Genomic DNA, 16771 nt, shown 5'->3' with positions numbered 1-16771 from the left:
TGTTGCACTAATATCAGAACTCTTAATCTACACATCTCTGAGGCTCCATGCTACAGGAGTGCAATTCCAGCTGCTGCTTGTTGAGCATGACTTACAGTATATTTGCATCATTTTCATTACTGCATATTCATTTTTGTTAAAAAGGTAATAGCTTCCTTCATGGTTTGGATGGCCAAACATCCATCCCAGTACCATTTATGGTCTTTCTACAGTGCCTCTATAAGAGGGCACTGTGATATCTACTACTCTTGGTAGTAGTTTTGGTAGGTATGTCATCACTCCTAGGTTGGTTTCTAGTTCTTTTTGAGAGGTCTTGCTATTCTCAGTTAGGTTGCCTTGGAGTTTATGCAAGTCAGGTCTGATGTCTTCTATTTCTAGGATGTAATCAAAATAACTCACATTGCATTTGGTCGTAATTTACTTTGGGTTGTGTTTCCTGCATCTTGTGGATAGTGCTATTAGATTTTTTTTTACTTGTACAGTTCTCTGGCACTGCCATGTACTAAAGCAGGGATTCCCAACCAGGGTGCTGAGTTAAGAAGTAGGCAGACAAGGTTATTTGGGTAAATGTGGTATCTTTTATTAGACCAACTAAGTAGTTAGAAAAATTGTTCATTGCAAGCTTTCGGGCACAAACACCTTTCTTCAGTAACAGTGAGAGTCTGCTGGTGGTTTGTGTTCTCCTGGGTGGAACAGAAGTCAATATGCAAAATACAGGTCTGTGCAAATGCAAATGTGCGGCAGTGAGGATCAGAGACAATAGGAGACAATAGGTGCAAGACAGGTGGGTGGAGGAAAAGATGGGAAGGTTAACTTATTGACAGAATGTAGCTGATAAAATATAGAGAGGTTACCTGGGGTTAAGCTTCCTGTAAACACAGTTCATAGAATCAGAGTGAAGTAGGGGTGGAAGGGACCTCCAGAGGTCATCTAATCCAACCCCCTGCCTGAGGTGGGATCAACCCTGTCCAAACCATCCTATACAAATCCATAATCTAAGCTCTTTGTAAAACTACTGTGAACTCTAATACAACACAAGACATAACACTCTAACCTGCTACAGATAAGGCAGGGGAACAATGGCAGCCAACATGCTTCTTCTATAAAAGGCTATTAATATATGCTCAAGAGATCTCAGGTATAGGGCCACACCCATGGCTGCAGAGGAAGGCAAAAACCCCCACAGTCCATTCTAATCTGACCATGGGTTAACATTCCTTCCTGGCACCAAATATGGCAATCCACCATCTGACCCTAAGTTAAGGAGCAATACCCTCTAGCCTGAACCTCCAGCCTGAAGTCCCAGCAGGAGCGCCAATACACCTCAGTCAAAATCCCCAACCTTGGCTGCAGCCAACACCCAATGCCTCTGAGAAAGTCTTAAGAACCACCCTGACATGCTGGAGAAAGGGGGGGAGGGGGCACCCAGCACAGCCCAGATGCACAGGATGCATACCCATGCATACCCATGGGATGCATACCCATAATAGAACATAGGCATAGCTACTCCTAGGTCATCCCTGCCCAGTGGCTGCCCAACATCTTCTTTAACAACTCCAGTGATGGAGAGTCCACAACTTCCCTAGGCAGCCTATTCCACTGCCTCGGTATTCTAACAGGGAAGAAGTCTATTTCCTGACATCCAATCAAACCTACTTTGCTGCAACTTCAAGCCATTGGTCCTCATCCTACTCTGCAGCAAGCATTGGGGGTTTTGTTTTTTTTTCTTTGGACTTGATAGTCAATGGATAAATGGATCACAGCCATAGGCTTGATTTTGCCCTTAGTTTGGTAGATTTTCTTTTTCACCTATTGCAGTCATTCGAACTAAACCATTGTAATGGTCCTTTCATCTTTTCCATTTACACAACTGCTACAAGTGCTCGAGATCCTTCATTATTTTAGGCTTCATCATTAATTATAGCCATAATAGTACATGCTCTTCTAGCACTGTACTTGTAAACAGCTTGTATTTGCAACATCTTGATGGACAACCTACACTTTCAAACACATCAGGAGATCATGCCCTCACCTACCTGTGAGATGTCCTTTTATGACTTTCACCAACATCTGGATTTTTATCCACATTAAGGCTTTCAGTCTCAGTACTGATTGTATTAATATATCCACTGCAGAAAACTTTAGATTTTGACTATTTTCTTTATTCCTATATTTAATATTGTATTTTCTCAGTATTTAAAAGGAAAGGCTTCTTACATTTCTTTAGTCTCAACCATATGGTAATGCCACTTCAGGGTTAAGTTTCTTTGTGCTATAATGTCAATTTTACTTCAAGCATATTTCTTCAGGACCTATTAAGATAGTTACATGTACCCCATCATTAATCTTCTCTTTATTTTACAGTTTAAGTTTCTAATAGTATACTTTTTGCACCCCGTTCTTGGCTTTGTGTGCAGTATGCTTTTGCGTAAGTTTGTTTTGAGGCATATCTTTGGAGGCCAAGTTTTAATTTAGTCTTATATTCTGTAAGCCACATCTTCTGGAAAAACTGATATCCGTGTCTAAGTGACATGGCTGGTTTCCGACTGTTGCACTCTTGTTGATGGCATCTGATTGCTGTCTACATCTCTACTGCATCACATAATAGAGCTGGAGCTAGTGAGGGCTAGTGAAATGGAGCTAAAGTTAGTGAATGCTCTTTTTCCAATGTTAAATTGTCCTCCATTAGTAGCTGTCTTGTATTTCTTCTGATTTGGATCGTATCCTTCAGCATGACATCCTCAGCTATGAAACCATAGGTCTGTTTTTCATTTAAAATCAGCTGTAGCTATATTAGTAACCCAAGTGTTTTAGAAGGTCCTCCTTTCTTTCATAGATAATTTTTGTAAGGTGTTTTGTAAGACATTTATTTGAAAAACAACCTTAAAATAGCTTACGTAATGCACTTAATTCATATTTTCATCCTACACAAAATATTGTCTCGATTTAAAATGTTCACAATAATGGATAGTCATACAGGATAGGGAAACATTTAGGATAAGTACAGACATTCAGGGGCACTATGGAGAAATTAAATCAGTTCATAATGGTTGCCTATTATTAGGCAAATCAAAATGGGGCCTAGTGTTGCAGTTGGGGTGGCAAGCAGGCTGGGGATCACAGGTTCACCAGGGGATGGGGGCAGGCATGACCCACAGGCAGTGTGGAGTGGGGCAGGTGTGACCTGAGGGATGCGGGGCAGGCATGACCCATGACAGTGATCAGGGGGTGGGGGAACAGGTGCAATCTGCAAGGTGTTCCTGGGGTCTGGAAGGGTCTGGCAGGATTGTGGGGAAGGGGGGAGGGCTTGGGGACACAAGAGGGGGCTATCCTCCCACCCGCTATGAAAACCTACACCCCCATCTCTCCCAGTCCTCCCCCCACCAGGACTTACTTGCTCATCTCTGGCAGTTACGTCACCTGGAATGGCTTGCAGGATGGGGAGCACTGGGGATGGCTGGTTGGGATGGTAGGGTGAGGGGCTGAGGGGCAAGAGATAGTCTGATGTGGGGTGGGAGGGGGTGAAAAGTGTAGCCCCGGTGCTGGGGCTGGCAGCTGGGTTTTCCCAGCCCTGGGGCTGCACGGGGAAAGTGCACAGAACTTCCATGCACAGTTTTGACCTAAATCAAGTAAGTTTGATACTACATAGATCCAGGTTTATCTTAAACCAGGCTCCACCATTTCTGTAGTTACAGGTTTTGATTGATTTCATCTCACTGAGACCAGGTCTGTAAGTGTTGGGTTGGCACCAGGATGAGCCAAGTTTAAATCGGGTGGCCATTTTGAACCTGATTAACCTTCCTGAATGTCTGTACCTAGCCATAGGTTTTGTTTTTTGGGTTTGTTTGGTTTTTTTTAAACAAACCAAAAAAAAAAAATTTGAACACAGGAAGAGAAAGTGTTGGTCTCTGATTAAATCCATTATTTTGATTACTTGTCACCAAATCAAATCCATTTTTTATTTTCTCCAGCCTCTTCTCCCACAAATATTCATTCTTTGTTAACAAGGACTGCAGAATAAAGACAAGTCCTCTTTGTCTGAAGAAGAGACACTTCTCAGCATGGCCAAGTCTTGTGAATTTATAGCAAGTTTACAATATGATAGAACATCAAGAATATCACAAGAAACCCCCCCATACATTTAAACAGTAACCTCCCAAAACTTGATGAAAATCCACTATAAAAAAAGAAAGAGATTGTGTTTTAAAGTACTCTGTTTACCTAAGAGAATTTACACACGTATTTTCCTAGTGCTGACAAAGAGCAAGAGATTTCTTTATCAAAAGGAGCAAGAAGTCTTCAAAAACTTCAAGAAAAAAAACTGCACAACATGAGCCCAGCTGGACTGCTGCTGTTCATTGTTCTATTATAGTTGGTATTCCAAAGGCAGATCCATGAGTCCTGCAGTTATACAATTGGTTGTCTCACACACACACACACACACACACACACACACTCTTCCTGCCAGGTTATATAAAATGTGAACTAAAAAGACTCAGAAAAACAGAAAAGCAAATAAAAGAACTCCCAACTTTCTACTTTTGAAAATCTCATGATTTTTAAAAGCTTGGGGTGTGTTTCTTTGATTGGACAGGGAGAGGGACTGTACATGACATTCAGGAAGTGAGCTAAGTTGCTTTCAAAAACAAAATGGGATAATGTTTCTATGGGGCAGAGAGTTGTTGCTTTGAACAACTCAGGACAGCAACAGTGTGAGACTGAAACAGCTACGTGTCAAGGACAGGAGCAGCAGACTTACTTTGTCAAATTCCCACTAACTCTGTTTGATTCTGCTATTTTCTTGTCTCCAGAGGCCAGTAGTAGTGGTATCTTCTTGAGTGTTGCTGGCCAGAAAATTGCAGGAGTGAAAGTAAAATAATGGCAAAATAGTGCACAACAAATAAAAGAGGCTGAATTCAACTTTAAAAGGTCAAAGAAAGGAAAAGAAGAAGAGGAGAGAGATCAGTTTTTACAAGTGGGAAAATTTGTTAATTCTAGAGTCATGGGGCCTTATGTGGTAATTTCTCACATTAATACTTAAAGTGTGAATTGAATCACACTATACAAATTTATGGAAATTTTAAACCTTACACCCTATTTTTGCAATAACAGCAGCCACTTGTCTCAGTCCTTCCTACCCACAGTTAACTACCATAAGACTACAGATGTTTCCCATATCAGCACTGTAAAATTAAAAAAGAATAACTTATGAACTCCCTGATAAGTTACCTTTTTGCCTAAAATTTCTCATGCAGTTTTAGAGCCCTGAGGTGATTTCTGTCTTCCTGAAAAGAAAGCCACTGTCTATTAGGAGAAGCCATTAAGATTTTTTTGAATTATCTGGGCCTGAAAAATGAATTTTTCCAGGCTTTAAAAAAAAAAAAAAAAATCTCTCGCTTTGTATGTGGATAATGCAAGGATAGCTTTGTTTTAGAACTTCAAAATCTTCATATATATTTTGAAGAGAGAACAGAAGGTTAAAGATCCCAAGAGGAACCTGCCACACCTGGGCAGGACCATCAAAGATATTTGGTATTATGTGTTCAAGCTAATCATTGGGGATGGAATAATCTAAACTACTTTAAGTCCTTGTTTGGCTCTGAACTAAAAAGCGAGAGTCATTCAGTGAAAAAAGGCTTAGGTATTTTCATGTAGACATCTGCTCAGTCTGTAGCAGTCACAAACAAACAGAGTATTAAGATAAAGAAAAAAAGGAGGACAGAAAATTGAAAAAACTGCAATGTTACTACGTACATCAGTTACTCAGTGTAAACTTGAATAATTTGTTCAGTTTTTATGATTTTACCTTGACAAATATATTAGAAACAGAACAGTCCAGAGACAGGCAACAATAGTTATTAGATGCATGGAAATACTGCCACAGGAAAATTGAAAAACTAGGATTGTTGACTTGGAGAGAGATAAATAAAACATCATGGCACAGGCATATAAAAATTGCATAGATAAAATTGCGAGCTCGGTTTACCATTTCAAAGGAAAACACTCTAAAAGAATCAGAAAACACCACACTATTTTAAGTGAATAATTGATATAAGGAATGCACTAGGCACTACTGAAACCAATAGCTTAGAGTAAAAAGAATTGACATTTATGTCGTTAATACGAACATGCTTCTTTTCTCTAGCTAGAGTAAGCATTGAGAAGGAATTTGAACCCTCCTGTTTCAGTTTCAGGAAGCCATCAATTGACGGAGGACAACTTTCACTATGGACTCTCTTGCTCCTTCTTCTGAAACATCTGCACTGACATACAGTATTGCCAATCCCAGCCTGTCAAAAATATTGAGACAAACTCTTAAAAATCAAGAGATTTGGAATCTAAATCATAAGATGTTATTTTTGAAATGTGTGCATGTGCGGGGGGGCATTATTTATGAAGGTGTGAGGGTTGTGGGTGTGTATGGGTGGTTAGGAGCCCAGGGAGGAGGGATCCCTGCACACCCTGGCAGGATGCGGTGTACTGTGAGTACCAGCAGCAGGGCTGGGGGTGGGGTGCTGTGGCTGGGGAGTGAGGGGCAGACACACAGACCACCCCTGCCCTCCCCACACACACACACACACAGGCAGGCAGGCAGAGAGGCATGCCCGGCTGAGGGTCTTGCGACAGAGCTCAGGGCAGGGGTGGCAGGTGCCCCTCAGATTTGTTAGCAAGGTGGAGGTGGGCTGCCTGCTGTGGGCTGGGGCTCTGCACCCTGCTGCTTTTGCCCTAGGAGCCACACAATGCTCCTGGGAAGGCAGGGGACACATGGCCCGGCTCCTGAGTCAAAGGCACCAGGACACAGAGCCCCAAGCCCACAATGGACAGCCTGCCTCTGCCCCGGGCACATCCAAGGGGCACCTGCCCCCCATGCCTCCCCCAGGGGTTCATAGGGGCAGGGAGCCACCCACCCCTCCCGTGCATCTCTGCATAAGCCACCTACGGCTCCATCCCACGACTTGCCCTGGCCCTGGGAATCACTCTCTCCCTCATCATGGGGGCCCTTGATCTGCCCTAACCCCATCCCTTCTCCTCCACAGACTTACTGGCACAGCACTGCTCTACATACGCCAGTAGAAAAAAAATACAGAGATTTGATCTCTATCCAGAGATCATGAGTTAGGGTTAACTTGTCTTGGAAATCAGGAGTCTCGCAATTGTTTCACAAGAGTTGGCATTACTAGATATACATCTTCAACAGCAACCAATAGCACTGTTCTAGTATAGCAAAGCCTCTGTTCTTGTATCACATTCCTTAATACGGTTCCAAACCTGAATTACTGAAGTTATGCTGCTTACTTCAGTGTGAACATAATCAGGACTTATGTAATGATCTGAAAACTATCTACGGAGTATGAATTCTGGTTGCTGCTATGGAGTTATGCAGTTATGATGAGAAGGCAGTACTTTTTTTAAAAAAACTCCACTTCCTAAAGGTCTAAATTCACTGTTTCCTGACAAGGCCTCTAGCACAGGGGTTCCCAACCTTTTTATGCTGAGGACCGGCAAACCATGGACCAGAAGTGACCACAGACCAGCAAACTACGGACCAGCAGTGACCGGCATACTGCGGGCAGGCAGCCAACCCTTTTTTATAGTTAGCATAAAAAGGGATTGGCTGCCGGTCCGCAGTATGCTGGTCACTTCCAGTCCGCAGTTTGCAGGTCTGCAGTCACTTCCAGTCTGCAGTAGCCAACCCTCCTGTGGACCAGCAGCCACCAATTTGCGGCTCAGTACTGGGCCATGGCTCAGGGATTAGGAACCCCGCCTCTACCATCTATCCATGAGGCTAAGGATAACAGAAAGTAGATCACGCTCTGACCACCAAATAAGGAGTATGCTAAGAGACAGCCCGAGTTCCAAAACCAGTTTGATCAAGTTTGTCAGCAGAAAGTAGAATTTAAGAGTGAATAATTATCAAAGGAAAAATAAATAAACCAAGATGTTGGTTGGGGGAAGCTTCACAGTGCCTGGGGGAAAAGACAATGGAATACTGTCCGAGCAGGGAGCTCTGATTCAGCTGAGACACCAACAAACAAAGTTTAACAATCTAAGAACCCACTGTATGCAGTGATTATAAAATATTAAACGTAGCAGTATTACAAACTAAAATAAAGATATGGGAACCATATAACTGAGCACCATGGAATGAATTAATAGCGCTCAGAAGCTGTTAGTTACTAAAGCAGTGGTTTTCAATTTTGTTGGACTCAAGACATTCCTTAGAAAATGCTAGCTCTTAGCTTTCACTTTTCTGTTGACTACAGAAAAATAATAGAGCAATTCTGTTGCAGAGAGCTCAGATCACAACAGGTCTTGTGGATAATGTATAGGTGTTTACACACCTAGCATGCTACAGCACCCTTATAAGGATTGCAGTACTGCAGGGTATTGCAGCAACCTGGTTGAGAATAACCACAGTAAAGCAATAGTAAGGGCATCTTTTGAAAAGAAATAGTATTATCAATCTGGATGGCTTCATCTCCTTCTGTTTTTACAATTAATGAGGCACTGACTACAGCCAGTACTGATCTCTATATGGATTAGAAATATTTGAATTTCTTTGTAAAGTTTGTACTGGGTGTTATCTCTATCTTTCTGCAACAAAACATCTCACTTGAGTTTGGTAGTGATATTGATCTTCATTTTCTTGGACTGGTGACCCATCTATTTTGCAGTAAGGATCACTCAGATGCTGATAGTCTTCCCTCTAGTGTGCCCAGAAGGATAGACATTATCCCCAAATGTTCTGGGGAAAAAAATCAGAGGGTTGTTAGACATGGTTTAAACTAATTCAGATACTTAGACCTGATAACCAAGTTCAACCTGCAGTAAAACCTCAAAGGAGGTTTTCAAAGAATTCTAAGGAAGTTAGGCTCTCTTGCTCCAATTAAATGTACTAGCTTTAGATACTTATCTCCTTTGAAAAGCAGCAACTTTACTTGTATATTTCCAGGAATGCCCATTCATTCCAGTTGGGCAGCAATCCCATTAAAAAGTTTATTTAGGCTGCAAACCATTTTATTCAGAAAAAGCTTTTGTGATCTGTAATTGCATATTAACACCTGTGATGTGAACTGATAACCATTTCCTGGACACCTTGATGAAAGAGAGAGCCCCAGCCACAAATAATTTCTGACCTTTAACCATCATATTAACTCTTCCAACTCTCAATGACTAGGCAATGCAGCCACAATTATTACTAATGAAGTGGCCTGAATCATAATGATTGTGCCAATATCATTAGAGAATGCTTATTCACTTTTAGTGGAAAAAAATAATTTCCTGAGGTTCTCAATATAATTTAAAATTCCATGACTCTGGGAACAAGTGTTTATGACTTTTTGTATGACTTTTTTTAAAGTTTTATATAATTAGTCTTTTACATGAAAGATTGATTCAGTGGTTGTTGCTATATTACTCCATGAGACCCAAATGTGATTACTCACCTTCTTGCTCTCTCACAATTAATGGGAATGCAAAGACTGTATCCATAGCATTGTGGTCTGACCTTTTCCAGTCTCACACAGAGCAAGTTTGGACTCACAAATACTCAGATGCAAAGAGAACAAAAATATCAGATGATCCCATTTTTCTACCTCTTTCCAAGTGAAACTTCTGTACAGATGACTTTATCCTGTCACTGAGCAATAAACTTTAACCTGAAACCACTTTTTAAAAATAAAAAAAATAGTTCGTGATATAACTAAAATTACTGTCTTTTTGAGTATTTCCAGTAGCATGAACAACGCGTGCCCCTGGAGGCTGGGGAGTCACAGTGAGCTCCCAAAGGCGGCAGGGATGCTGTTGGCAGTGGGAATGTGGTGGAGGCAAGTGGGGAGCTGTTGCAGGCAGCTGTAGTGCTGTCGGTGGTGAGGGGAGTTGGTGAGCAGTGACCATCACGCTTAGGGAGTGCACGTGCACTCTCTACACGTTACCCATGTTCAGTAGCTATATAAACACCTGGTGACATATGTGGATGCCTGCAGACTGGAAACAAAAAAGTCTCAGGTCTCAAAATCAAGTAGAAGCCAACAACTTTCTATGTTTATTGTGATGCACTGGCCTGAGAACAGGTATGTTCTGGTTTCCTAGAAACTCACAATTACCTATCTGCTCTGGTTCCTTTTTCTCCTGCTGCTGCTGCTTCTCTTCAGGCAACACCTGATACACTCTGGATCCTACTAATCATCTGATCTGTTCTTTTGTCTATCACAGCAGAAGATTCATCTCTGGTAGGTCCATCTGCTCCTGCAAATAATATAAAACCAATACATGTTTTAGTCAAGGGGCCTCCACAGAAAGCTCAAATTAATATAGTAAATAACTGAAAAGTAGCATAAAAAAGGAACTTAAATTGCCAAAAATAAATAAAACATATTTGGAACACCAATAACCAGATGGACCCAGCCTATGCCTTTTGAGAGTAACTAAACCCCAAGACAATTTGTGCTTGATTTGAAATTTAAAGTGCATCCAAAGCACACTTCACAATTTAACCAGACACATATCTAAGGGTAAAAACTTCCCGGTTTTCCATTTATCCCTTGAAGCAGCTCTGGCAAGAAGCCAGAACAGCTGCTGGAATGGAACAGCAAAAAATAAAACAAGCCCCCCCCCCCCCACACACACACATTTCCCATAATTGTTTTCCATGTAGTAACCCCTTGGATTTTTTTTTTTTAGATATATGAGGTCAACAGGTTGAAGGACTGAATTACCCCTTAAACAGCTGAAAGGAGAAGGAATCCCTAGGCAGATGCCAGTTACATGTTACAGTTACACCACTTCATGCACTCAGAAACCATACACCATCTACCACAGCCTAATTCAACAAACTTGTATTCAGCCAAGTAGGTTTTTAACTATGTAAGCAGCCCCACTGAAGTCCATCCAATTACTTATAAGCAACTCTTTGGAAGTTAAAGCTATAAGTTAAGACTGGCCTTTAGAACTAAAAGATAAAGCAATTGCTGATGTTACACAAATCACTCCCAAAATATTATATAGTCTGTTTTCTTCCTCATTATACACAATTAGTTGCAACTCCCTTGACCAGAATTCTGAGGCTGTAGGATCACTCCAAGCTCAGTGAAAACATTGTCAATAAGAGTATTAGTTTAGGTCTACTACATGCAAAACCTCAGTTTTTCAGTGTCTTGGGACAAGAATCTTGCATGTGTCAAAAAGTGCTGTGTACATCAAAGCACAAGGTAAGTACCATGATAGGGGTCAGATTTTCCAGCTAACTACAACTATGATTGCATCACTCCAGGCTCATGGCAAACTACTACAGAATACCCAGTGAGCCACAATAAAACCAAAAAAAGGCTTCTATTTGGCTGCTTCTCTCCACTGACAAGGCATCATCCCAGCTACCTAATGTAACACAACTGAGCAAGTTTCTGGCACATAATATAAAACAACAGTTGCATCATCCCTTTCCCTTGCCACAGAAGCAGAAAATCTTCTTGTGGTTGCAATCTCCCAACGAGCCAGCACCTAGTTGAGTTAGGCTCTCCCCTTTTAATTTCTCCCTCCAAGCCTGTTACTTATTTCACATTTAACAAGGCCTACTGATTGAACCCATGTTGGCTCATTAGGCCATTTCCTAGCCAATCTGTACAGCCCATCACAGGACCATATTATCCCTCTACACCCGGTTTACATCAGACAAATAAGAGATTTTATGTCTTTCAGTTATGAGGCAGGAAATCAAGGTTCTTAATTTATGGGGGATGATTCCACTTAAAAGTTAGCCTAAAAGTTACCCACTGTTATTAGCAACATATCCCCACTCCTTTTATGGACCTATTCCTTAGTAGCTTGTTCAAAGTTCCACAAAAAAGTCTTCAGCAAAGCAGGGAACTGAACCCAGGTAGTCCATGCCTAAACTAATGTTCAAACCATCATCCTCTCCTTTAGCAAGACATATGTGAATCACATGCTGGAATCAATAAAACAGAAAATATTAGTTTCACATCACTAATATACATCATCTCTTTTAACTATATGCATTGATAGGCTTGCAGAAGGTAGGATTCCAAATGACAGCCAGCATGGCTTCATCACTGGCAGGTCTTGTCTTACCAACCTCATCTCCTTTTACCATCAGGTGACTCACCATCTGGATAAGAGAAAGGAGGTTGACATTATATACACCGACTTCCAAAAAGGTTTCTATCTAGTATCCCATGATCTTCTCACGAGCAGATTGGAAGACTGTGGGCTTAACTGCTCAACAGTTAGATGGGTAGGAAGCTGGCTGCGGGGTAGGACTCAGAGAGTTCTAATGAACAGATCTGTGCCATCTTGAACAATCCCCTGCACACTTACAGGCTTGGCAATGCCAACCTGACCAGCACTATGAATGAAAGGGACCTGAGGGTTATAATAGATCACAATATGAACATGAGCTGGCAGTGAGACGCTGTAGCCAGCAGGACTAACAATATTCTGGCATGCATCAATCAATGCATCTCCAGCAAAACCAAAGTGATTCTCCCACTCTACTTGGCATTGGTGAGACTGCAGCTGGAGTATTGCATCCAGTTCTGGGTGCCACACTTTAACAAGGATGTGGTAAAGCTTGAGAGAGTCCAGAGAAGGGCCACCCATATAATTAGAAACTTGCATGGCAAGCCATACTAAGAAAGGCTGAAGGATCTGGGACTCTTCAGCCTGAAAAAGAGAAGGCTGAGAGGGGACTTGGTAGCAGCTTACTGCTACATCAGAGGCATACATCAAGGGCTCGGTGAACTACTGTTCACCAGGGCACCCTTGGGGAAATCTAGGAGTAATGGTCACAAACTCCTGAAAGACCATTTCAGGCTCAACATTAGAAAAAAAAACTACTTCACAACTAGGGTATCCAGACTGTGGAATAAGCTCCCTCCAGAAGTTGTGCAATCAGCTACCCTGGAAATCTCCAAGAGAAGACTGGACAGTCAGCTTGCTGGGGTCACCTGACCCCAGTTGTCTTTCCTGCTTGTTGCAGGGGGCTGGACCCGATGATCTTCTGAGGTCCTTTCCAGCCTTACAATCTATGAATTTGCAAGAAGGCAATATTTGCATCAAGCTACCCACAGTCTTAACAATTTTTAGACAGACCCACACAGCAAGCTTTAATTTTAGCCAACTTTATTCCAAAACCTTTAAGATCTACAGAGCTCATTATGATGAAACAAGAATTACTGAGGTCATACTGGACTTATGCTTACCTCTTACCCCCTCTCCTCATTATTAGCACAATTTACAAATATTTTGCGTGAGTCTTTTCCTTCAGTTTCTGTTTCTTTTTAAATCCCTGCTACCATTTTATACTTGTTTTCCTTCAGAGTTTCTCTGCATGCCTGACTGTAATGAACTAGATTGCTCCTGCTCTTACATTCAACCAAAAACGTGTCTCAAATACTTATTTAGCATCACCGTTTGAATGCCTGCATTTCTCAAGCTCTGACAGCGTACTGTTTTGAAACCCAGATTGACTGCAAAAAATTGCCAGTCTTTTTCTGCTTCTTGGCTTGGCTCTCTTCTATTCAGCTTTGGGTCACAAGAGTTAAAAGCTGTTTTTTTTATTATTATCATTCTTTTTAAGGAGAGGATGTGTGGCTAATCACTCTAACAGTTGTTGATCTTTAGAGTTTGGCAACACTGTGGGAGCTGGTGAATAGATATGGGGATGAAGCTCAGGCTGGTCTTGCTTCGTACTCTACCCCTAACAGCTCTTGCATGCCAAGTGCTTGTTTATTCACTCTGCTAATGGCAGTTTTTTCAAAGTGAGAAAGCTCTGGATACAAAAAAGGCCTTGAAAAGGACAAGAAGGATGCCTGTTATATGCAACAAGGTATTCATACATGCTGAACATTGAGAGCACTAAATGAATACAGAGAGATTGCTCAGATTGCAGAGACCCCCAGAAAGGGTTCCAGCACTATGTAAAAGCACAGGAAGGTACTATTTCTGATTAGACATTTACTTCATCTGCTCTGGTACCTTGCAGCATCATAACCAAACATATCAGTGGATGGTACAAGAAATATCCTGCCTACAACTGAAGGCATTTTCTAATTCCGATTAGTTAGTAGCTGGTTTATGTTTGAAGTACTCTTAGAATTTTTTTCACCACGTCAAATGTAATTGTTGACATTTTCAACAGTCATATAAAGATTTAATCCATATATGTGTGTGTGTTTATATACATATATAAACCTGCAAAACTCTTGGCTACAATGAAATGTGTGTGTCAATATATCCCTCATCTTAATAAATGCATTCTCTTTTATCAATTCTCTGAAAATATCTCATTCTGAAAATATGAATAATGAAAGGTAATTTAGCCACTTGTGGTTAGGAATACTGGGATGGGAAAGCAAGGGTCATATTACAGTTAATGTCAGTGAAGAAGCAGAGAAAAGGCTGAGTGCTCTTCTAGCTAGAAGCATGCAGAGGACTTCACAACTTGATAGGCTGGGGAAGGATGGGTAGATCCAAGGGAATTGGGGCACTTGTCACTGAAAAAAAAAAAAATCAGAGAGTGGTTATTGAAAAGATCAGTCATTGGAGAGAGTGAGTAACAGCTGGGAGCAGGGATAATTTTGTAGTTTCACGGAGAGAAAAAAGTGATCTGCTAGTTTGTGGGGAAATTAGTCCTCTTGCTTGGGATCCTGGATTTAGCAACGGAGATGGTCATTCTTGGTTCCATAATTGAGAGTGGAAACATGAGCACTTGGTCACAGAAAAGAGTGGCGTAGGATCTGAGACAATTGCTTTCCTTTGTCCAGCAGTTTTCTCTTATGTTCCAAGGACAGTGTTCTTGGTCCATGACTAGCTGCTGCCCAGGGTATATGCTATTGCTTGGCTGCCAAATGAAGATAGAGGTGTTTCACCAGGATAAACCATCCTGAAACCAAAGCAACTGTTTTGTGTTATTTTAATGTGTCAATATTGTAACTCTTAGAATACCAAAAACACTCTAGTCATAGTGAAGAACAAGAGAGGGCTCAGGCATTTTGAATGTAGTCAGGTCAAAGGCAGACAAGGTTCCTTGGGTGAATTTGATATCTTTTATTAGACCAACCCAAATGGTTGGAGAATAGTTATTAAGCAAGCTTTCGGGTTCAAAAACCCTTCGTCAGGCTAAGGAAGTTTCAGCAGTTGGTGTGTGCTCTTCCTGGATGGAATGAAAAGTAAAGAAGCCAGGGGCTGGGCCGGGCTGGGGAGGCAGTTGCCAGGCAGATTATAATGTTTCAAAAATCCAATGTCTATGTTTAGTCCCTGATCTCTAGTATCCAGCAGGTTGATGAAATGGAGCACATAGGCTCATCTCTGGGATGTGTTGTGTAAGTTTCCCTTGAGGATCAGGACTGAGAGATTGGAGAGAGAGTGGCCCTCCTGTGAGAAATGTGCCCCCACCGGTACTTGGGTATTCCTGTCTTTGATGGATTTCCGGTGTGCGTTCATTCTGGTGCGCAGTTGTTGTCTAGTCTCTCCTATGTATTTTCCATCAGGGCATTTGGTGCATTGGATGAGGTATATTACATTTCTGGAGGTGCAGCTGTAAGATCCAGGGATGCTGATGGCTCTGTTGTGGGGTGTAGTAATAGTGGGGGTGGTGGAGATGTGGGGGCAGGTTTTGCATTTCTTGTCATGGCACGGTCTGGATCCTTTTGGTGTGTTCTGGGGTTGAGGAAGTTTGCTTCTGGTGATGAGGCTGGCGAGGTTCGGTGCTTGTCTGAAGGCTAGGATGGGTGGCTCTGAGAAGATCTTTTTAAGAATAGGGTCTCTTTCTAATATGGGTTGCAATTTTTTGAGGATTTTCTGTACAGCTTCAAGGGAGGGGTGATACGTCATAACCAGCGGTGTGCGATTTGTGGGGGGTTTTCTTTTATACTGCAGCAGTTCTTCACGTGGTATCCAGGTGGCTCTTTCAAACGTGCGATCTCTCTCTCTGGAGGAGTGTCCTTGCTGGGTGAAAGCCTTTTTAAGATTGGTGAGGTGGCGATCCCGGGTGTTCTCTTCAGTACAGATGCGGTGGTATCTGAGGGCTTGGCTGTATATCACAACTTTTTTGGTGTGTCAGGTCACAAACACTTTTTAGAAATTCCACTTGGGTCCTTTTTACTATCAGTTTCAGACCAAAAAGTTTCCAGAGAGAGCAGGAGCGGAGTGAAAAACAAGTTGGGGGGAAAAAAGAAGGGGAATTGATTCTAACTAAATATATTTAAGACTTATGGGTTTTTTTTATTTTTAAAGCACTTCATGAGGTGGACTTTTTTTTTTTTCCTTTTGGTTTAACAATATTTGTGGTGGTTTAAAGACCTAAAAGCCTTAAGTACTGAATGGATCATTTTATATTCCAGCAAGTAAAATAGATACAGATATACCTGCAGTCACAAATTCCTCAAGGTATTGCTTTTTCAAACTGGGGAATAGTTCCTTCTTGTGAGATTCAGCTTTAGTTTACATCTAATAACTTGGTGCTATTCCAGTAACACACACCCATTATTGTTTATTATATAGATTAAGTTTACACATTTTTAACACCTTGCAGCTGAAATTCTTAATTTACTTCAGAAGCAATTAAGAAAGTTTCTTCTTACTGGCAACTAAAACAGAACAAATATTCTATCTGTCCTGTCAAATAATTGAGCAATTTTAGCCCCCACTAACAGAGGTCAGTCTGCAGTTCCTAGAACATGTTCTCATGAAAGGAATAACTTGGACTTGAATTTTTAAAATCTTAGGGAATGTCAGACACTTAATTCTAACTTGA

This window comes from Alligator mississippiensis, chromosome 5, assembly GCF_030867095.1.
Source record: "Alligator mississippiensis isolate rAllMis1 chromosome 5, rAllMis1, whole genome shotgun sequence".
Taxonomy (NCBI): domain Eukaryota; kingdom Metazoa; phylum Chordata; order Crocodylia; family Alligatoridae; genus Alligator; species Alligator mississippiensis.
The sequence above is the reverse complement of the archived record's forward strand: the minus strand, read 5'-3'. Positions refer to the sequence as shown.